Below are 23,534 nucleotides of genomic sequence, written 5' to 3'. Positions count from 1 at the left end.
TTTTTTTTTTTTTTTTTTTGGCTGATGCTGAATAAGCTTGCTTTCTTGCATCATATGCCTCTACTAATGCTAATAATGTGGCCTCGACAATGCCCCCTGCATACAAACTACTTGGACTCCTTCCAGGCAGAGTAGAGGTAGCAAGATTATACACTAGCTGATCCGAAAGCCTCCTAAAGAGTTAAATAGGTTTGGTCCGGTTTACTAACTAGTGGCCGGCCTGCGAATACTGTTTTAGAGTTGTACCCCCAAAATGTAAGGAATATTGGATCTCGCCATGATGGTCATCATAACCTCAAAAGTCATCAGTCATACTGAATGATGGAAGAGGTGGGGAAGGGTTGACCGGAACTTAGCTCTTGAGACTAAACATGGGCTCCACCACTTCAAGCCTCCAATAAGAAAGTGGTGGTATTGCACCGGTTGATGAGAGTCATCTACCACCTAGTATTGCCTGGTAACACAGAGGGGTGGCATTCCTCCATGCGGTGTGAGTGCACACCTTGACCCCTGCTTACTTTGGTTCATACCTGCTCGTCACCCACAGTGTGCTTGTGCATGGTGATTAAACCCAGGATATGGTGCACCATATATTAGCCCCATGGAGCAAGGAAGCAAAAAAAAAAAAAAAAAAAAATACCAGATTCCCCTTTTAGAGAGAGAGAGAGAGTCAGAAGCAGAAGGGAATCACCAAGAAAGCAGGAGAAGAATGATGATATCCAGCTCAGGACCCTGGGGTTGCCAAGCCCATAATCACCATATGTGAACCCCTGGGGTAGAGGGATAATGCTGGAAGAATTTATAGATTGTTATAATTTATTTATAGTCAACAGACCTATTATTTATACAACTTATTATAGTACTACAGAACAATCAAATATCGATGTTACAATAAGTAAATGTTGATTTCACAACAAACAATGATTCATGCTGATTGGATGATCAATGACTACAGAGTTATCACTTATGAAATTAATGACAATATATATTGTAATTATGATCAGACTAGGCCAGTAAAGTTTATTAGATTTTCTATAAATACTACTGACTGGAATGCATTTGAAATGTCTATAAGGACAGATTATATAATCTTTAACTGGACTAGACTATATTTAATTTCTACTGCTAATCTGGTCAATAAAATATCTACTTCTCTGTTAAAGGTGTCATATAAATCAACGAATAAAAAGATTGTCACTCCAAGGAATTGTGCTTGGTGGAACCACGAGTTAACGGTATTAAGAAATTTAGTTCATTCCGTCAGGAAGAAATATCAATGGCACAGTCATTGGCCGGAAAATGAGGTAGATCTACTTCGTAATGAATACTGGATTAATAGATTAAAAATAGATATACTTGAAAAAATAGATACACCAAAGAAATTCTAAATAGGAAGCGTGACATGTGGAAGCAATTTGTAACGACAAGTAACACTTATCCTTGGGGGCTATTATATAAAATTTCAAGAGAAAAACTGCATACCGCTGAGCTATTTGGCTCAGTTGTTAATACGACAGAAGAAACCTTAGCATACTGTTGATGCGATAATAAAAAGGTTATTTCCTACAGCTGATTTGCAATATTATACTGGAAGTAAACATTGATTATACTACTGAAAATCAATGTGAACCCTTTACTACAGGCAAATTGAAACAAGTTCTAGAGAAGATCAATACTAATAAATATCCTGGAATAGACACAATTGAAAATATTTTTATATTAAAGTTCTTTGAATTCATTCTGTAGGTTTTATTAACATTAAATAACAAGTGTTTGTGCAATGGTATATTCTCCAAAGAATGGAAAATAGTCTTGATAAAACTGGTTAGGAAGCACAACAAACTGGCCAAGCATACAAAGTCATGCCCGACCAATAGCACTTCTGGCTAATCTGGGAAAAATATTAGGGCGTTTAATGGACAACACAAATGTCAGTAGATAAAAATAAGATTTCTGATAAACAATATGGGTTCACTGCAGGTAGATCATGTGTGGATGCTCTTGCTGATTTTGTCTCTCATATACAGAGTCTAGTGCCAAGTATGAATTAGCATTACATGTGAATTTTGAGGGGTCTCTGACTCCTCCTGGTGGGAGGGAGTCCTTGACCACCTAAGGAAACTGGATTGCCCTTATCAATTATATTCATTATACTGGAACTATTTCTCGGACAGATACATAATAATGAAGTCACAACATCATAGTCTATAAAGACAAGTTATGTGCGGGTGCCCTCAGAAATCAGAATTGGGCCTGTTACTATGGAACATGATACTAAATGAATGGCTTGAAAGAGATTTTGACTGTTGTAGAACTAGAGCTTTTGCAGATTACCTCACTCTCATCGTTCGCAGTAGATCAAGGCCAGACATAGAGCAAACTGCTAACTACATCCTTAACAGTCTCTACCAGTGGTCTACAAATTAATAATAAATCCTAGTAAAAAAAAAAAAAAAAAAAAAAAAATTATTATTTTTAAAACTCAACTAGCTCACAGAAGATCACCACAAATTAAAATGGCTAAGGTAAAGAAAACCCACATGAGAAGCATGCAAAAGTTCGATGAAATTTACCGGTAAAAGTACTTTGCCGTAATGGCATTTGTATTGTTGCTCGCTCTGTAAACAGACTGTGGGTATTATCGGTCTGGAGTAGAAGTTGAATCCCACAGGAGCTTGAAACCCTCCCGAAGTTGAGGGGGGGGGGGGGGTTAACCTGACCTTTTTTCTTTAGAATCACTAATTGAATCACGAACAGAGTCATATTGGAAGTTCTGGCATTGTAAAAAATGTTTGCAATGTAGTTTCACCACTAAACTTTTTCGAAGTTTGCTGTGCTTCTCGTGTGGGCTTTCTTTGCCTTTTTTTTTCTTAATAAGCAATTTATTCACTAGTCCACCAGTGATTCTAAAGAAAAAAGGTCAGGTTATCCCCTCCACTTTGGGAGGGTTTCAATCTCCCATGGGATTCAGTTTCTACTCCTGACCGCTATAACACCCACTGTCACCCACATATCAGTTGTTGTCAATCATGCTTGTAGAACAGTATCAGCTGCGGCATTGAAAGTATTAGCTGGAACTATGCCAGTAGATTTATGTTATTTTCTGAGGATCATGCTACAGAATTAAAAAGGAGATATCAACTATATATCTAAATATACAGCTCAATTTAGAGGCCAGTCCAAAGATAAAGAAGAAAAAAAAAATTTGGAATGAACTGATTAATCTATGGGAGACCAGATGGGACAGTTCCTCAATGGGAGTCATAACAAGAATTTTTATACCACAAGTTTACATATTTACTAAATAAGTCAAGAAGAACAGGTTTTCTATGGGAATGGAAACTTCATATGTAGGGTGATTCAAAAAGGACTTTACAGCTTCATAAGTGTATAGAAATTTATTAAGGAGACATAATTTATTGAACTGTGATATTTTAGCAAAAAACATCAAGTTTTACCTAGAACAGTCATTTTTGTTCAATGTGACTGTCATTGGTGATACGGCAGACATCCCATCTGAACTCAATTTCCTCCCAAACGCAACGTAACATATCCGGTGTAACTTCTGTAACTGCAGCGGTGATTTTAGTTTTGAGTTTGGTAAGTAAGGATGGAACAAACACTGTCTTTAATGAAACCCCATAGAAAAAAGTCTAGAGGCTTCAAATCTGGGGAACGAGGTGGCCATTCTAAAGGCTCTGCTCGATCGATCCACCAACCTGGGAAATGGTTATTGAGGAATTCCCTTACCTCTGTCAGGTAGTGAGGAAGTGCTCCGTTTTGCCGAAAGTGAAAGTGGTCATCTTCGTTGAACTGTGGAATGAGAAAATTTTCCAGCATATCCAGATACACGATATGTACCGTTGATGGTTGTCTCCTGGAAAAAGAAGGGTCTGTAAACTTTTACTTTGCTGAGGGCACAAAAGACATTCACCTTTGGGCTGTCACGAACATGTTCCGATGTGCACACTGGATTTTGCTGGCCCAAATCTTGCAGTTGTGGGTGTTAACCCTACCACCAACATGAAATGTGAAAGTATCCATTTTTGAAATGCATGCCACTGGTGCTGACATTGACGGAATTCGGTACTATGGCACTACATCAGTAAAACTTGATGTTTTTTTGCTACAATATGACAGTTCAATAAATTGTCTCCTGAATAAATTTCTATACACTTACGAAGTTGAAAATTCCTTTTTGAATCACCCTGTATACAGGACATGGGTCCCTCAATGAAAAACTATTCCAACTGGGACTGCACGATACAGATTTATGTGAGTGTGTGTGGAGCTGTAGAAAACTGGAAGCATGTACTTTATGACTGTCCATATTATGTTGATTTACGATTGCAAATGCAGGTCTGTGTTTTTAATTTCCATCCTAGGGTAGAAGAGAATCTCTCCACCTAAGCAAATTTTCAGATATTGCAAGAATTTGCTAAGGAAGTATTTAAAAGACAACGACAGGTAGTTTGCTGAGATTCTGAAACAATTACTACTGAAGTGGAGGTTGTCAGAAGATTATTTTATTTAAATCTATAAATTTTTTTATTATTATTTTTTATTTATTACTTTAAAATTTTTTCCCTTTTTTATTTATTTATTTTTAACACCACAGGAACAAATTCTTCCTTTTCTTATTATTTTTTTTATTTATTGCTTAAAAATTTTTTATTTATTACTTTTTAATTTTTTTATTTTTTATTTATTTATTTTTTCTCTTCTAGAGTGCACTCCCAGAGGAATCTGGCCCACCTTTTGGCAACATCAGGTGGGTCAGCCTTCAGTTGAGACAGTAAGGTGTAAGGTGTATTTAGTGTCAGACGGCACCAGGGGTTTCTCCCATATCCGTGTAGTTTTCATTGTGGGTGTACCAGTTCACTGGAAATGCCAGAGATTTAAAAGTGTATGGATATTGTATATGTGTAGTGCCATGTACCGTTGTTCATCTGGTCATTTAGCAGCTGGACCCCTGCTGAGGCCCAACATTGCCCCACCTTCGCCCCGTGGAGGCAGACCAGGAACCCAGTAGACTTAAGTTACTCTGGCAGGTCCTGCCAAAGTAATTTCCTGAGATTTCAGTGGCTAGGACCTAAAAAAGTAAATAAATAAAGAAATAAAATAATAATAAAAAAGATAAATAAAATAATAATAAAAAGGTAAATAAATAAAATAAAAAAATAATAATAAAATAAATAATAATAATAATAAAATAAAACAAAATAAAAATTTATATTGTATTTATATTGCATGCATGTATGCATGCATACAAGCACATATATACACACATGCACATATGTACACACAACATGCATACATATACCAACGTCAATCGTGGGGTTGACATCGCTTGAGTTGGGCCAGAACGTGGGTGAAGATATTTTGGTTGTATTTAAATTTAGGTGTGTGGGGCTGAAGACTGGGGGGGGGGTAGAAAGACAGAAGTATGGAGCCAATAGGGAAGACAGCTCCAAGTTTCAGTGTAACATGCCCATGCCCCACCAGAGTAGAAATGAGGAGGGGGCGAAGAGAGAATTGTCTCCCTGGGGGAGTAGGGTTTAAAGGTGAAGGGGGCTAGGGTGCCCGCTTCAGGCTGCCGTGAGGCTTTGGGAGCTAGGCTGCAGTTTGTTGTCTCTATTCTTGTCCACTTGATTCAGATTGGGACACTCATGAGGCATGTCCCTGTCCTTTTTTTTTCCCCCCCCGTTGATTCTCTTTTCTTCTTCTTTTTCCCTTCTTCATTCCTTTCTTTTCCATTCATTTTCTATTCTTCCACAGTTTTTTTTCCAGGAGTTGTCTCTGTCTTATGCGATTTATGTTACTGTACTATCAGTCTCGATGTATGGCAATTAACACCCTTCTCCTTGTGAAGAGGTCCTGTGTGTACTGGGAAAGCGCTCGGTACTCCTCTTCCGTGTAAATGAAGTAATGTTCAAGTCCTTTGGGGAGGCAGTTGAGACAGTAAGTGTAAGTGTAAGTGTAAGTGTGTTTAGGGTCAAACGGCACAAGGGGTTCCCCCCATCTCCGCGTAGTTTACATTGTGGGTGAACCAGTTGACTGGAAAAGCCAGAGATTTAAAAGTGTATGGACTTTGTATATGTGTGATGCCTTGTACCGTTGTTCATCTGGTCATTTAGCCGCTGGGCCCCTATTGAGGCCCAACGTTGCCCCACTTACGCCCCGTGGAGGCAGACCAGGAACCCAGTAGTCTGTTTCACTCTGGCAGGTCCTGCCACTTAATTTCCTGAGATTTCGGCGGCTAGGACCTTAAAAAAAAAATAAATAAAAATAAATAAATAAATAAAAAAAATAAAAAAAGAAAGACAGAAACGCGTCGACGTAGGGGTAGAATCGCTTAGTTTTGCTAGGCCAAGTTATGGGCGTAAGGTAATTTAGATATGTTAAGTTTTTGGGTAGGGCTTTCGCTAGCGTATAGATAGAGAGGGGGGGAGGCAGAAGGCTGGGGGGAGAAAGACAGAAATATGGGGCCAATAGAGTAGGTAGCCCCAGTTTTCAGTGGGACATGCCCATGTCCCACCAGAGTAGAAGATATAGGGTGGAGAGGAGAGGAGGACGAAAATGTCCCCCCTCCCCCCAAGGAAGTAGGTTTAAAGGTGAAGGGGGCTAGAGTGCCCTCTTCAGATCGCCATATGGCTATTGGCAGCTATTGTTTCAAGTTTCTTTACTCATGGGGCAAGCTCCGTCCTTGTGCTTGTGTCACTCATCTTTAGTTGCAGCCTTTACATTGTGCTGGCTGGTGTCTCAATAGTAGTACTTGATGTCAGTCATTGTAGATGGTGATTAATGTCCTTCTCCTGATGAAGAGGTCTTGTGCGAACTGGGATAATGCTCTATATTCATCCTCAGTATCTATGAAATGGGATTCCAATCCTTTTGGTAGGTATCTTATTTTTGTTATAAGTACCCCTCTGAGGTCTTCATATTGTGGGCACTCGTACACTATGTGATTCCAGCTTTCTGTCTCCCCGCACGTACAGTTTGGGTGCTCTGTGAGTCCGAATCCGTGCAGCTTCTCATTGTAGGGTCCGTGTCCTGTTATTAGAGATGTCAAATGGTACCCTGGGAAGTACCAGGTCGGCTGTTTTGGGTAGATTTTCTGGAGGTCAGGCAGATATCTTCTGGTTATCTCACCCTTGGTGGTCTCCGTCCATCTTCTCTGCCATAATTTTAGCAGGTGGTTCTGTAATCTAGTTTTTTCCGTTTTTAGGTTGTTTGTTGGGTCAGTTGTGTAGTCCAGATGTGTAGCCGCCACTCCCCTGGATAGCAAGTATAGCAGACCTGTGCGAACAACCTCCAGGTCCAAAGGAAGCGCTCCAGCGAGTACCTGTAGTGCTGGAGTACTCACTGTACTACACGCACGCATCGTAGTTAAGAGTATGGTCCTTTGGATCATGTCCAGAATTCTTCTATTCACTGCCAGTGCAGTTTTTGGGAACCAAATTGCTGAGGCGTAAGTAATTGCTGGGAGAAACGTTGTCCTGTAATATAGCGTCAGGGCTCTTTTTTTGAGTCCCCAATCTTTCCTAGTAACTCTGGCTACCAGTGCAGAATAGCTCCTGATTTTTTTTCTTATGTACTTTAGGTGCAGCTGGAACGAGAGGTTGTTGTCCAGTACCACGCCTAGGTACTTAAGTTGAGACAGTATGAGCACTATGGGACTGGCCCACCTTGCTTTGGTGTGGACGAGTACCCAGAATCATCTCTCCAGGTGATTGATGCTTCTGACTAGCCAAACGGCCAGACACAAACAACAGAACACACACAAACCTACGTCACTCACATATCTGGCGAATTTGTAGTGATACAGTTCTTCACAGAGATATGAGACGGAGTTGAACTGACATTCTAGGAGCTACCCTTTACAAAAACACATGTCCACATGTATTTATTAAGGTAGAAAAGGTTACTTTTTTCTGGACAAACAAAGATATGGACAAAATAATATAAAAAACAGTTAACGATACAATTTGCCGTACATAAAAAAATATGGAGTTTTATAAGTAAACTTATTACCCACATGAAAAGTTGGCGTGATATTTGAACAAAAAAAAATGTATGCATAAAAAATGTGAAACAAAAATCTGGCAGAGGGGATGGATCATGAGGGAAAGAAGTGACTGAAGTCATGGCCAGTTTTCAAACTTAGAAATGTAAGGGTATATCCAACTTGTTGTCGGTGTGCTTCAATGTGGGCTTGTGTTCTTCAATGAACTATAGAGCTATATCAGCGGTAGCATTAGTAGAGGCATATGACGCAAGAAAGCAAGCTTATTCAGAATCAGCCAAAAAAAAAAAAAAAAAAAATCCTGCTCCCATTTCACCCCTCTGTTCGTTCCATATACCTGTCCAGCTCAGCCTTAAATTTATTTAGTCTATCAACTACCACAACAAAAGATGAAAGTTTGTTCCACCAATCAACTACCCGCTGGCTAAAGGCAAACTTCCGCACATCTATACTAAAACTATCTTTCCTCAATTTGAATTTATGCCCTCTCAGGTGATTATTCTGAGTAAGAGGGAGAATCCCATCAGCATTGAGCATGCTCAAACCATTCAAGGCTTTATACACCTCGATCAGATCACCTTGCAGGTGCCTAGTCTGGGCACCTCCATAGCCAGGTGGGCAGGAGCAGCATTGCGTAGCACACGCTTCTTGATTAGACCGGGGTTCGAACCCATGACCACCAAATATGGAGGAAGCAGAAAGGTCAGGGAATGACCACCGCATATCCCCGGAGCAATATGGCCTTAGTTGCTAATGCTCCTAAAAAAATAAAAATGCCTAGTCTCCAGACACTGTAATCTGCAAAACTTAAGCCTTTCTTCGTAAGAGCAACCCTTCATTCCATTCACTGATCTTGTTGCCCTTCTCTGTACTCATTCCAACAGCTCTACACACTTCTTAAAATGAGGCCTCCAGACCTGTATACAGTACTCAAGGTGTGGCCAGACCATTGCCTTATACAAGGGGATAATCACCTCCTTATCCCTGCTAGAAAAATTCCTGTATATCATTGACAAGACACCATGAGCTACTCTTGCATACTGGTTGCATTGCTCAGAAACTTCATCTCTGCCTGCACAATTACCCCCAGGTTCTTTTCATTCTCTACCAATGTCAGTGTAGTACCACATAGTTGATATGTTACTCTGGGGTTACTGCTTTCCATTTGTAGTACTTTACACATTTGTCACTGTTAAACTTTATTTGCCACCTCTCAGCCCATCTGCTCAACTTTTCTAGACCCTGTTGCAGCAGCGTTCTGTCATTAGTGTCCTTAACAACCCTGCCAACCTTCGTATCGTCTGCAGACTTAGACATTAAGCCTGATATACCATTATCAATATCATTTATAAATACAGAAAACAACAATGGACCCAACACTGAACCCTGAGGGACTCAACTAATAACATTAGTCCACGAAGAGCAGTGTCCATTGATTACCACTCTGTCTTCTCTCACTCAACCATCCCTTAATCCATAGCAGCAATTTGCCTCCAATGCCACACTGCTCCAATTTGTGCAGTAGTCTTCCATGTGCAACAGTATCAAAAGCCTTTCTAAGATCCAAATATATAATATCAAAGTTATTCCCTGCATCCAGTTATTTTATGACCACCTCATAGTATTCAATCAGATTGGTCAGACAAGGCTTCCCCTTAACAAAACCATACTGTGTCTTGTCTAGATGACCTGCAGTGTTTCTTTAACCAGTGCTTCCATTAATTTCCCTAGAACAGAAGTTAAACTAATAGGTCTATAATTACTTGTTGCCTTTTGATCCTCCTTTGTGAATTGGGGTCACATTTGCACATCTCCAGTCCATGGGTACCTCCCCTGAGTCCAAGGAAGCTCTCATAATTATGGCTAAGGGTTTGCTTACTTCCTTTGCTGCCTCCTTTAATATAACTGGATAGATCCCATCCACCCTGGGTGACTTTTTTATGTTTATCTTCAACAATTTCTCCTCCGCTTTCCTCTCAGTTATTATAAGTGGCCCTACAGGTAGCTTGCTACCGGTAGGGTCACCAAGCCAGGCAGATCTATAGTGAGGAGACGGACTAAGAGAGGTACCCTGGCCCATAGGTTGGGGGTTGATGCAATGGGCTAGCTCCCCATTCATTGTAAAAACTTAGCAATTCTAAAAGACCTAACAAAGACAAAGCCAGACAGAAAACTCAGAGACGAACTGGAAAAGGAAAATGGATTTTGAATATTGGATGCTGAAACATAGAAGGTTTAAAAAGTCTTATCGGAATCAAATGAATTAGGAATGGATGTGATTGTTTTGTCAGAAACGAAGAAGAAAGGAAATGGTGAGGAAATGATCCGAGTTTATCTGTGGAGTGGTGTTGACAGACATAGGAGAGCCAAGGTTGGAGTTTCCATACTCATACATATTCTCTGAGCAGTGCAGACGGGCTGCAAGAGTAGCTCATGGGGTCTTGTCAATGATATACAGGACTTTTTCTAGCAGGGATAAGGAGGTGATTATTCCCTTGTATAAGGCAATGGTCAGGCCACACCTTGAGTACTGTATACAGGTCTGGAGGCCTCATTTCAAGAAGGATGTAGAGCTGCTGGAACGAGTACAGAGAAGGGCAACAAGATTAGTGAATGGAACAAAGGGTTGCTCTTACGAAGAAAGGCTTAAGTTTTGCAAATTACAGTGTCTGGAGACTAGGCACCAGCGAGGTGATCTGATAGAGGTGTATAAAGCGTTGAATGGTTTGAGCATGCTCAATGCTGATGGGATTCTTCCTCTTGCTCAGAATAATCACCTGAGAGGGTATAAATTCAAATCGAGGAAAGACAGATGTAGGATAGATGTGCGGAAATTTGCCTTTAGCCAGCAGGTAGTTGGTTGGTGGAACAGACTTCCATCCCTTGTGGAAGTTGATAGCCTAAATAAATTTAAGGATCAGCTGGACAGGTATTTTGAATGAACGGAGGGGTGAAGTGGAAGTTTTTTTTTTTTTTTTTTTTGGCTGATGCTGCAAAAGCTTGCTTTCTTGCATCGTATGCCTCTACTAATGCTAATAAAAGAATCAGAAATTTTATGACAAAGTGGGATCTTTTGAATGAATGAATTTTAACTGTGGAATTAACTGTGGAAGAGGAACCATGATTGGTGGAGTTTGTGCCTACCAATGACACTCCTACAGAGTGTAAAGAAGAGTTTTGGAAAGAACTGAGAGAAGTAATGGAATAAATACAGTTGTAGAGAAATCGTTTTGATGGGAGACCTAAACTTGAGTTGGACAGGCTGAAGATAGTAAAGTCGTAAGAAGATTTGAAGAAAATGAAATGAGTGACAATGGAGATAGATTAATTGAATTGTGTGAACAGCTCAAACTGAAGATTTGGTAATACTTTTTTCCAACACCAAGAGATACATAAATATACATGGATACAAGAAACAAGGAAATTGAAAAAAAAAAAAAAAAAAAAAAACGATGATAGACTTTGTATTATTTAAACAGAAAAGTACAATCCAGGTTAAAGACAGAGTCCAAAGAGGAGCAAACTGCGGGTCTGATCACTTTCTGATGAAGGTTGCATTGCCATTTCCGTGGATCTACCAAAAAGGAAATGAAAGAAATAATTATGAATCCAAAAATTAACAAATCGATGATAATAGGTTTAATATTGAATCTCTAAAGGAGCAGAGTACTGTGGATCTCTACAGAAGGAGACTAAACCAATAATTTGATGAGAGTTATGGAAAGAATACAAATGACATTTATGAGCTCTTAAAAACAACAGTACCGAAGATCACAGGAGAAGTATTGGGCAGAATGGATAAAAAGATATCAAGTACCCAGATGAATTCAGAGTTAAAAGAATTAATAAAGGAAAATAAAGATGCTGTTGTTGTTTGATTTTTTTTTTAGGAGCATTAGCAACTAAGGCCATATTGCTCCGGGGATATGCGGTGGTCATTCCCTGACCTTTCCGCATTCTCCGTATTTGGTGGTCATGGGCTCGAACCCTGGTCTAATCAAGAAGCGTGTGCTACACACTGCTGCTCCTGCCCACCTGGCTACGGAGGCACCTAATAAAGATGCATACCTTAGATTGCTTAGCTCTACAAGTGATGAACATTGGAGCATCTATAGTGAGAAAAATAAAGCAGGACTATATTTGATGAAGCAAAAAATGAGGCATGGGATAGAACCTGTTCAGAAGTAAACAGCAAGATAGGATGTGAGATATCTGCTACAGTGTGGAAGCTGCTGAAGAGCTTGCAGCAGTCACATAAACAAAAGGCTAATCTGGATGTAATAAAATTAGAAGAATGGTATAAATATTATGAAGACCTACTGAGTGAAAACAGAGGAATTTAGAGATAACAAAGTTGAAACTTTTCAGACAGGAGAAGTAAGGATTAGTTTTGAGCAAGTAGAAATAGAATTTAAAAAAAAGGGGGAAATGGAAAGGCACCCGGAAGCAGAGCCAGCCCCAAAATTTGTGGGGCCCTGTTCAAAAATTACTTATGGGGCCCTAGGCTTCTGTGCAAAACTTATGTGGGGTGTTTTTGTAATAGTGATTTTTTTTTAATTTTTCAGTAAATAAGACATAATTAAATAATTTTATATTATACTGAACAAAAATTTTAAATAAGAAAAATATTTAATACATTAATCAACAATATTGTTTTGACCACTTGAGTGTGGGGTCCTGTTCGACAGAACCGGTTGAACATGCTTGTGGCCGGCACTGCCTGGAGGAATGAACATGGAGCTACTAAAATATGGAGGGAAAATCATCTCACTGCTCACAAGACTAACAAAATATGTAAAGGAGAAGAAATATCATTAGAGATGACACTGGGATACATCACTTCTGTGTTTAAGAAGTGATCAAATTACAGAGGAATCTGTGTTTTAATAAGGATTTCGGCAAAATAAGGATTACAGCTTGCATAAATGGTCCTGTATTGACCATTTATTCACAGTCAACCAGATTCTGGAAAAATGCCAAGCTACTAGACAGGATATAGGATTAGTGTTTATTGACTCGGAAAAAGTTTATGACAGTGTACCAAGAAAAATGCTGTGGAGTGCCATGGAAAAAATATCAATACGACAACCAGATTGACATAATTAGAAAAATATACAAAAATAACACTTGCTACATTAAAATTGGGTTAGAAATACAAGGAAATTCAAACATCAAAAGGCTTGCTACAGGGGTGTTGTTTATCCCCCAAATTATTCAGGTTGTACCTAGAAGTGACTATGGAGGTTGGTCCCAAAGATGTAGGCCAATGGGATTATGTGTGGATCAAAACATCTACCTTTCATATCTTTTGTTTGCAGATGACCAGGTACTGATTGCATGGGATGCAGAGGATGCTGACTATATGTGCAGAAAGTTAGTGGAACAATATAGAGAATGGGGTTTGACAATAAATTTCAATAGGACAGAATTATGAATTCAACAGGGGACATATTGAGTGAAAAGGAGCACATAAAGAATGTGAAGCAGTTTAAATATCTAGGAGCTATTGTGCAGATAGACAGATGGTTAATCTGAAGATGAGATTACAAGAAGAATTAATGAGGGAAGAAAGGTCTTGGGAATGTTGAATCCAATATTATGGAGCAATAATCTTCTCCCAAAAATCAAATGATTAATATATAATGCAATATTTCAGAGTATCTTACTATATGGACCTGAGATTTGGACTATAAAGGAAAGGCAAAGAAAGAAATTGCTAGCTGTCGAGATGGATTTTTGGAAAAGATCAGCCCGAAGATCTAAATTAGAAAGAGTTAGGAATGAAGACATTAAAAAAGCAAAGGATGTACAAATAAATATCATTTATCATTGACAAAATTGAACAAAAAAGATTAGAATGGTATGGACATATTATGAGAATGGGGGAAGAGAGACTACCTAAAAAAGCAATGGAATGGACACCACCTAGAAGGTTTGTTTGTTTATTCGTTATTTGGTTTTTAGGAGCATTAGCAACTAAGCCCATATTGCTCCGGGATATGCGGTGGTCATTCCCTGACCTTTCCGCATCCTCCATATTTGGTGGTGACAGGCTCGAACCCCAGTCTAATCAAGAAGCGTGGGCTACACACTGCTGCTCCTTCCCACCTGGCTACAGAGACGCCTCCACCTAGAAGGAAAAGGAGAGGAAGGCCTAGAAGCACATGGATAGAGAAAATGAGAGGGTGGCTATGCAAAAGTGGAAATTGAAATATGGAGACTGGGGGGGGGGACAGAAAAGAGTAGGGAGCAAAATTAAAATATAAAAAAATAAATAAAAGTTAGGTCGAGGATAATTGTTGATACAATGGAGAAATCCAAGAAGAAGAGGAGAAATGTATGACAATGTTCCTACTCAGAAATAATCAAGTTGAGATTTGTGCTTGGATTTTATATAATCTTTATGGTTGAAAACAGTGATTCACACAGGTAAGTGGAACCAAAAAAAAAATATATATATATATATATATATATAATCTCCAGTTTGGGTTCTTCAGCCTCTGCTTGAAACAGTCTCCCAATTTCTGGAACCTCAATTCAGAAAATAAAATGATTTATAAAAAGCTACCACTGGCTAAATGGTGGTGAACTGTAGAAATTGCTTTTTGAACTTCCCTAGAAGTGCTTGAAGGTTGCCAACAAATTGTGATATGTCAAAATCATTCTCACATCCCAGGGGCTCACATCTTGTGAGTATAGGCTTGGCACATCCAGGGTCCTGAGCTGGATATCATCATCATCATTCTTCTTCTTCTTCCTCTCTCTCTCTCTCTCTCTCTCTCTCTCTCAGGGTAACCTTAGGCTAGTGCAGCATAAGCTTCAGGCTTCCTTGCACCATATGGCTAATAATAATATTTTTCATATTTAGAAAATGTATGTCAACTTCTCCATATGACATCCACAAGAATAGTTATGCTTTGAATGATTTTACAGAGCCTATCATTTGTTTGTGTTTTACCTGCGGCTCCAGATTTAAACTATTTGCTTTGCCAGTGGTGCTACTACAGAAAGCCAAGTGCAATGGCTGGTAAATCACTTAGTTCATTGAAGTCCATTTTTAGACATTACAAAATCTTTTATGTTCTCATTCAAGCTTAAAAACTGTGCAGGAACTTTATCTTTGCTCAGCCATCCCACTTGAACCTGAGGGGGCATAAATTCAAATTGAGGAAAGATAGTTATAGAATAGATGTGCAGAAATTTTCCTTTAGCCAGCAGCTTAAATAAATTCAAGGAAGAACTGGACAAACGTTTAGAATGAATGGATGTGTGAAATGTTTTTTTTTTTGGGCTGAAGCTACATAAGCTTGCTTTCTTGCATCACATGCCTTGATTACTACTACTACTTCTGCACAGTGGTGTATTTGGGCCGGAATGCACCAGAACAACGTTCCAGTACTTTTTTCTAAATGTTTGTTGTTTTTTAAACTAAACAGTCCACATTAGAATTATTATAGAATCCAAATTTTTATGTCCGAACTTGGTTGCAGCCTCATTGATTCTGCTGTTGACCAACAAACAGGGCAGTCACACAAGAATACATAATTGATCCTGTATGGGAATTTCTATGATTCTTCTAAATAGTATTTTTTATATTATTTTGGAGTTTTTGTTGTTTTGTTTTTTCTTTAATTTTTTGTCTTTGTTTTTTACTTTTGAAATTTTTATTTAATAGTTATAAATAAATGCTGAACAAATATTCTAATCTTTGACTTATTTATTTTTGCAAATGAAAAAAGCATAGGTAACTATTTGTAGTTAATTGACGAGTGTTCCAATACTATTTTTTTTAGCAATACACTTCTGCTTCTGCATAGAAGATAAGAGATTCACACAGATTCTAAGTCATTCTTCCAAAGTTGAGTTTTAGGTGTCACTTGAAATTAATTCTATCCTCATAACTCTGTTATCAGATAACTGCAAGTCTTGTATTGGTGGCATAATCTCACACTTCTAACAAGATTCTTCAAAAAGGTTATCAGCTCCAGTTAGGAAGACTTCCTTCAACTGACCATTTGAAATGGCTTTTTCTTCTTTATGAAGAATTGGGAAATTTTAAGGGAAGCAACAGGGACATTTTTAGATTTTACCATGGATACACTGAAAATCTATTGCTCAGCAGGGAGTTTTGATTTCAGTTTCTTTATTATTTTGTTTTAACTTATCAAACTTAGATAGTATTAAAGGAGCTGCAATTAGTCTGGAAGTAATGCGACTGTTTTTGATACCGCAACAGTACTATTACACAATAAACAAAAGCATTTAACTTTGATTTGGAAAAACAATGTTTCTTCCCATATGGCATTGAAATTATAAGTCTATTGAATCTTATTTTGTCGATCCATTTAGTAGCAGAGCACAGTTAGTGTAGAGAACTTCAAATATAAACCACAATACAGATGTCCAAGTACACAGGAAAATTACACTATGGGAGGAAAACCCATGTTTCAAGCATTGTTATAATGTTGGTACAAGCTTTCTAGTAATAGAATGGCAAGCAATATTATCCATCATATGCACACAAGCACAAAGAGAGGTCTTGTAAATTGAAGAGGTGACTTCTTATCTCAAGATAGGTGGGGGATAAGACTACCTCTGCCTACTCTGCAATCTTCATGTACCCTCCCTTTCCTCACTAGTTGTATAGTGCATTTCACATGATATTTTTTTTTTTTTTTTTTTTTTAATGTAAACCCCAAACACGAGAGGTATTAGAACCTATAGTACTTAGTACCGTGCTTGGGTTGGAGGTTGAGAAGACGAAAGAAGATATTTGTTGAACTTGAACTTCTGTAGACTGTAATTTTCAGGAAATATATATGAAGGAAGGTTGTTCCAGAAGATGGCAGTTGAATGAATAAACGAGGAAGATGAAAAGTTGGTTCTGTAGTTTGAAGTTGGACAGTAAATGGATGTTGGCTAGTGGCGGCACGTGTTCGGACTGTTTTGAAAAAGACAGCGGGAATTATAGAAGTCAATTCAGAAGAACAGTGCCCACGGAAGTATCTGTAGAAGAGGCATGCAGCAGAAACAGTATGTCTATGAGACAGCGAGTGGAGAGACTGTTAGAGATGAATCATTAATTAACCTAACTGCCCTCTTCTGAATGGAATCAAGAAGCCTGAGAGAGGTTTGGGGGGCACCACCCCCAGATGTGGGAATATTCCATGGCAGGGCAGATTTGCGATTTATACAGAGTGAGCAGCTATTTGGAAGAAAAGTAACGCCGACAGCGAAAATGAAAACCAAGTTTTTTAGATGCAGAAGAAGCAATATTTGTAATGTGCTTGTGCCAAGAGAGATTAGAATTCAGGGTAATCCCCAAAAGAGATATATCATTTTGCCTAGAAATCGGAGTGTCACTAAAGATAAGCATAGGAGCAGAAGAATCCTTTTTGCGAGATATAAGACAAGACTGAGTTTTAGAAGGGTTGAAATCAACCAAGTTGTCTTTGCCCCACTGGAGAATTACCTGAAGATCGGCATTTAAGTAATTGGTAGAAGATTTTCAAGAAGTTGAAGCTGATTGAACAATGCAAGGTCTCCCAAAATGGAAAGTGGAATGCAATGTGCTATCATCGGCAAAACTATGGATAGGATTTCCAGTCAATGGAAGAAGGTCATTAATATATAAGAGGAAAATAGTTGGGGAAAGAACTGAACCTTGTGGACACCGGCATTAGTGGAGAAGTTAGAAGACAGAGAGCCATCTACCATCACCATCAGTGAGAGATCAGAGAGAAAACTGGATAACCAATTACTAAAAACAGTTGGCTAACCATAAGATGGAAGCTTGTTTAGAAGACCTTTATGCCAAACACGATCGAAAGCCTTTGAGATGTCAAGAGTAACTACTTGTGTTTCACTGAACCTTTCCATTGAGTTAGTCCATAAATGGGTAACGTAAGCCAGAACATCACCAGTGGATCGACACTGACGGAATCCATACTGGTGATCGTTGATAAGACTGAAGGTTTCTAGGTAGTTAAAGAGTTGGCGGTTAATTGATTTCTCCATTACTTTAGAAAGAGTAGAAGTAATTGCAATGAGAGATAATTGGATGGGAGGGATTTGTCACCCTTTTTAGGAACTGGCTGGATATGAACAAATTTCCAAGCAGAAGGAAAAACACCTTTGGAATAGGAAAGTGAAAAAAGGTGGCAAAGAACAGGAGTAAGTTCAGGAGCACAGGTTTGGAGAACAAGTGAAGAAATACCATCGGGATCTGGAGCTTTCTTAGCATCAAGATTCATCAAAATCCTTCTGACATCCTTTTGACGGAAGACCACAGGAGGCATTGAATGGAATGTGTTGGGAATGGTGGGAGGTGTTTCACCAAGATCATTAATACATGAGTTTGAAGAAAAATGGGATGCTAGCAGGTCAGCTTTATCCTTGGCTGAAGTGACAACAGAACTATCTGGTTTGGACAGAGGTGGCAGTAGAGATGTGCAAAAGTTTGGTCAATAGCTTTGGCAAGGGACCAGAATGCTCATCTACCATTAGGGCAAGAAGCAAGTTTTCTACTCTTAGCCTGTTCAAACTCTAGTTTGGACTGATTAATAACTGCTTTACAATTGTTGCGAGCTTTGGTGTAGGCAGCAAATGAATCTGAAGATTTGGAAATAAGCCAATTACGATATGCAACGTTATTCTCTTGAACAGCCTTAGCACATTTATTCGAAAACCAAGGTTTAGATAAACGACAAGATTTTACAGTGGAGTGCGGAATAAAGGATTCCATTTGTACAAAAATAATTTCACCGACACGATCTGAACAAACGTTGACATCAGAAGTTTTGAAACAGTAATCCGACCAAGGAAAAGAAGAAAAAAAATCTCGCAGGTCATCCCATTTTGCATTCTTGTAATGCCAAACAACACGAGGTTGGGAATAGCCATGAGATAAAGGCTTCATTTGAGAAGAGACAATCACCAAGTTGTGATCTGAAGTGCCTAAAGGACCTCTCACTTCGACAGTGTACTTAGAAGGGTTGTTTGTGAGAAAAAGATCAAGCGTGTTGGCTGTATGATTAGGATTGTCCGGTATTCTTGTAGGTAAATGAACAATCTGTGCAAGGTCATTAATAATTGCAAAAGCTTCAGCATCTTGACCAGCTGGGTCGGTGTGACTAGAAAACGGAAGCCAGCTGGAGTTGTGAACATTAAAATCACCAAGGAAAATTACCTTGCTGTTACGAAAGTTAGACTGGAGAAAGTCAAGTTGCAAAGAGAGGAAGTCAAAGAGCTCCAAGTGATTAGCGGAGTTTGGAGAACGGTAGAGACAAGAGATGAATTTGACACAATGAGGTAGAGAGATTTTAAGCCAGAGAAGATCAAAGAGAGAAGATTCCAAATTGCCAAGTTTCTGACAGGGAATATCAGAATACAAGTACCACCTTTGAGGTGAAAGGTATCACACAGCGAATAATTTGGGCATCTGAGATGAGCAGTAGTTGAATGAACCGATAACTGAGATTCTGTCAGAAAAAGTACATGGGGTTTGGCAGACTGCAAGTGGAAATGGACATCGTTAAGATTAGAATTGAGATCACGTATATTTGTGAAATGAATTAGGAAGTGCTTGGGAGGTTTAGATCTTTTTGCAGATAAGCTTGCTCTATTAGTTTGACAATTCATGGTGTATTCAATAGTAAGAAAAAGTGGGTGGGACATGCTGTATGAAGTAATGAAATTTTTGGATATGGCGTACACATGGTAAGAATATACCCAGATCCTTGACATAACGTGGCCTCGACAATGCTCCGCGAATACACACTACTCGGACTTCCTCCAGTCACTATCTGGCAGAGTAGAGGTAGCAAGATTATACACTAGCTGATCCGGAAGCCTCCTAGAGAGTTACCAATAGGTTCGGGCCGGTGTACTAACTAGTAGCCGGCCTGCAAACACCGTTTTCGAGCTGTACCCTCGAAATGTAAGGAATATTGGATCTCGCCACGATGTTCATTATAACCTCAAAAGTCATCAATAATACTGCATGATGGAAGAGACAGGGAAGGGGTGAACGGAACTTAGCTCTAGAAACTAAACATGGGTTCCACCACTTCAAGCCTCCAATAAGCAAAGTGGTGGTATTGCACCGGTTGATGAGAGTCATGAACCACCTAGATGCTAGTATCCAGCCAGGAGGTAAAAACTATCACTTACAAACTTCAACATGCTTTTAAATATGCATAACTTGAACGTACCTTACAAGTTTATACTGTTAGTGCACCTTCCTTAGTCTTGTATTATGACCTTTGGTATTTGTTACACCCTTTTTCAATGGGCACCTGAAAAAATGGCTTGGTAGGAGACATGGTGCCCAATAAATGTGTGCCAACTTAAAGAACCCTGCTGATATTGTGAATGAACTAAACAGGTACTTTACATTGATATTTGCCGAAATTAGACCATTCATGGCAAGGAGAAACTGTGCGACTACAACTGGAAAACATGAAATTAGCACCAGTGAAATTTCAGAAGATTATTTAATAGAAAAACTTTTGAGACTAGAAGTGAGTGAGTAAGTAATTTTGATGATGGCAGCATTAGGGTGCATCAAACCATTAAGATTAATTATGAGGGAATCACTGGACTCAGGAGAGATTCCCTTGGTTTGAGATTGCAAATGCACATGATGAAAGAAAGCAAGCTTATATAGCATCATTCAAAAAAACCCCACTTCTCATTTCACCCATCCACTCGCTCCAAGTGTTTGTCTAGTTCTGCCTTGAATCTATTTAAGCTATCAACTTCTACAATGACAGATGGAAGTTCGTTCCAGCAATCAACCACCTGCTGGCTAAAGGCAAACTTCTGCACATCTACCTACAACTGTCCTCAATTTGAATTTATGCCCTGTCAGGCGATTATTCTGAGCAAGAGGAAGAATCCCATCAGCATTGAGCTTGCTCAAACCATTCAAGGCTTTATACATCTCAATCAAATCACCTCGCAGGTGCCTAGTCTCCAGACACTGTAATTTGCAAAACTTAAGCCTTTCTTTGTAAGAGCAACCCTTTGTTCCATTCACTAAATCCTGACACTCTAAATCTTGTTGCCCTTCCTGTACTCATACCAACAGCTCTACATCCTTCTTAAAATGAGGCCTCTAGACCTATATACAGTACTCAAGGTGTGGCCTGACCATTTCCTTATACAAGGGGATAATCACCTCCTTATCCCTGCTAGAAAAATTCCTGTATATCATTGACAAGACACCATGAGCTACATGAGAATGAAAATAAACGAGAAAAACCAATAATAATAATAAAGTTTTTATCATTTTTTTTAGAATTTCAGGTCACTGACACTCTAAATTGAAACTGGAACACATGTGCGGTGTCTAGCAAGCTATGGGCTAGCAGACAGCGTGAATGCCTTTATTTTTACAGCTGTTCGCATTTAGCTGGTGAAATCTCGCATTTAGCTGGTGAAATCAAAGCATTACAGCAAAATTTGACACCTGCTGCTGGAATCTCACAGATACCACATGGGGATGGGGGGGTTGCTTGGAAGACAGGCAGACACTTTTGCTCACATAGTCTGTTTAACACCAAACAAAAATTTAATGCCTTTTAATTCATAGTATTTGAAACAAAAACTGATAATAAGTATAATCAGAGAATATTGGCAGGGTAATAGGAGGATTACAATTGTTTTTAATTTAAAAAAATTACAGAAAAATTGAAAGAAGTGACATCTATCTTTTCCTCTGAAAAATTAAATAGTTAACTTTGCTCTGCTAGCATGCCATCTGATAAAATGGCATGCTAGCAGAGTGAGGTTAACTATTTTGCATGCAGTGGTATCAAGTAACAGTGGATTAGTAAGACATGATGGTATCAAGAATCATCATGTCTTACTAACCCACTATTACTAATACACAATAAAGATTTACGTAAGGATGAAATACCAAATGAACAACCTCTTCTCCTGGGAAGTGAGGATGGAAATTACGTTGTTCGTTTCTCTCTCAGCTTTTTTTTTTTTTTCATTTTTGTTTATCATATTTCATGCAAATAACAGTAAAAAATTACAATTTAGTCAAGTAGCCATTGTAACAATAAAACCCAACTCTCTCTCCAAAAAGTTCCTTTCCACTACGTCAATCGCTTTAAAAGGTCTTCCCATTAAGTTACAGCTGATGGTGTAAATAATATTAACTTGCTGTAATTCGTAATATGAACAAAAATGACATAACGATCAGCTGTGTGTATATATATATATATATATATATATATATATACACACACACACACATATATTTGTGTTTTTGACAAATGAAAACAATAATTTCCCCCCCCCAACTAAATTTTACAGTGTTCACTTACCTGGTTATTACAAAACCTTAAGAGCAACGGTCCGTTAGCTTTCTACTATTAACCTGAACACACGATATAATATACAAATAACCTTCATAACGTCCCCTTCAAAAAATGCTTTTCCTAGACACGGTATTTTGCTTAAATCGCTACTTATCATTGAGATTTTCTTCATCATTGGCTAAAGATAGTGACGCTACCTCTTAGCCAGCTGATGGCCGAGATTTCAGAATGACGCAAAGTCGCTTCTCTCTGTAAAAATGCAGTCGCGTTATTACTATAGTTCCAGAGCGCTGTGTGTGGCTGCAGCAATAAAGCTATCCCGTAAAGCATCTCACCCAATATGTGAACGAAGCACTTTCGCTGAATGGTGGCAAATTTTATTTCTCTCAGTTGCGGGCAAATGCGTGCACCAAGGATTTTCCTTTGGGAGGGAATCGGGGTGGGGGCGCTGTTGAAGTTAGCAGCCGTTATTTTGATCTAGAAAAAATTACTGTTTTTTTTTTTATTTTCATTTTTATTACTGTATTTGTTTTGTTTTAATCCAATCTCTTTGGGGCCTGGGGAAACACCTCCTGGACAATCCTTTTTGTATCTGAGAGCCAGTGAAGGGAAGGGTTGTGGTTTCTATAAATTATTTTAATAATAAAAAAAAAAAAAGGTAGAGATTCAGAAACGGGTACCCCTTTCAAAATGGCGGCGAGGAGAGGAGGAGAAAAGCAATGATTGACGGGTTGTGACTCCGCCCACTCACTGCGTTCCCCCTCTCCTCGCCCGGTGAAAGTCAAGTGACACGAGGACGACTCTTCTTTAAATTTTATTTTGAATATGTATAATAATAATGCTTTATTAAAAATTTCTTATTTGTTCTGTTGTTCCCTTATAACTATATAGACCTCTATTTCTTACACCCCCACGTACACATCTGACTTTGCTTCACAGGAGAATTCCAGATTCAAGGGAACTTCTCAATTATGTATAATTCCCTTCGGAAAGGCTGAGTGTTCAGGAATAACAAACTCACAAATTAATAAAGAACAAAGTTTATTTACATATATATATATATATATATATATATATATATATATATATATATACAACATAATATACAATTGAATAAAAAAACATGTAATATGCATACAAAGTTAAGTCAAGAATGCCTTGCATATATTAATCTT

General features: G+C 38.6%; 1 protein-coding gene across 2 annotated transcripts in view; it reads right to left on the bottom strand.

Moving 5' to 3' along the window:
• Positions 1–22,719, bottom strand: part of LOC150077428 (choline/ethanolaminephosphotransferase 1-like) — a 188,617-nt gene extending 165,898 nt beyond the window's left edge. For both annotated transcript variants that reach the window (XM_090386011.1, XM_090386010.1), the window contains exon 1: positions 22,366–22,719. The gene's annotated coding sequence lies outside the window, so the exon portion shown is untranslated. The remainder of the gene's footprint in view (positions 1–22,365) is intronic.
• Between the last annotated feature and the right edge of the window lie 815 nt (positions 22,720–23,534).

The sequence above is a fragment of the Mastigoproctus giganteus genome, chromosome 12 (genome assembly GCF_048544385.1).
Source record: "Mastigoproctus giganteus isolate SK-2022 chromosome 12, ASM4854438v1, whole genome shotgun sequence".
In the NCBI taxonomy this organism is placed as follows: Eukaryota; Metazoa; Arthropoda; class Arachnida; order Uropygi; family Thelyphonidae; genus Mastigoproctus; species Mastigoproctus giganteus.
This window is presented reverse-complemented; position numbering and strand designations above follow the sequence as displayed.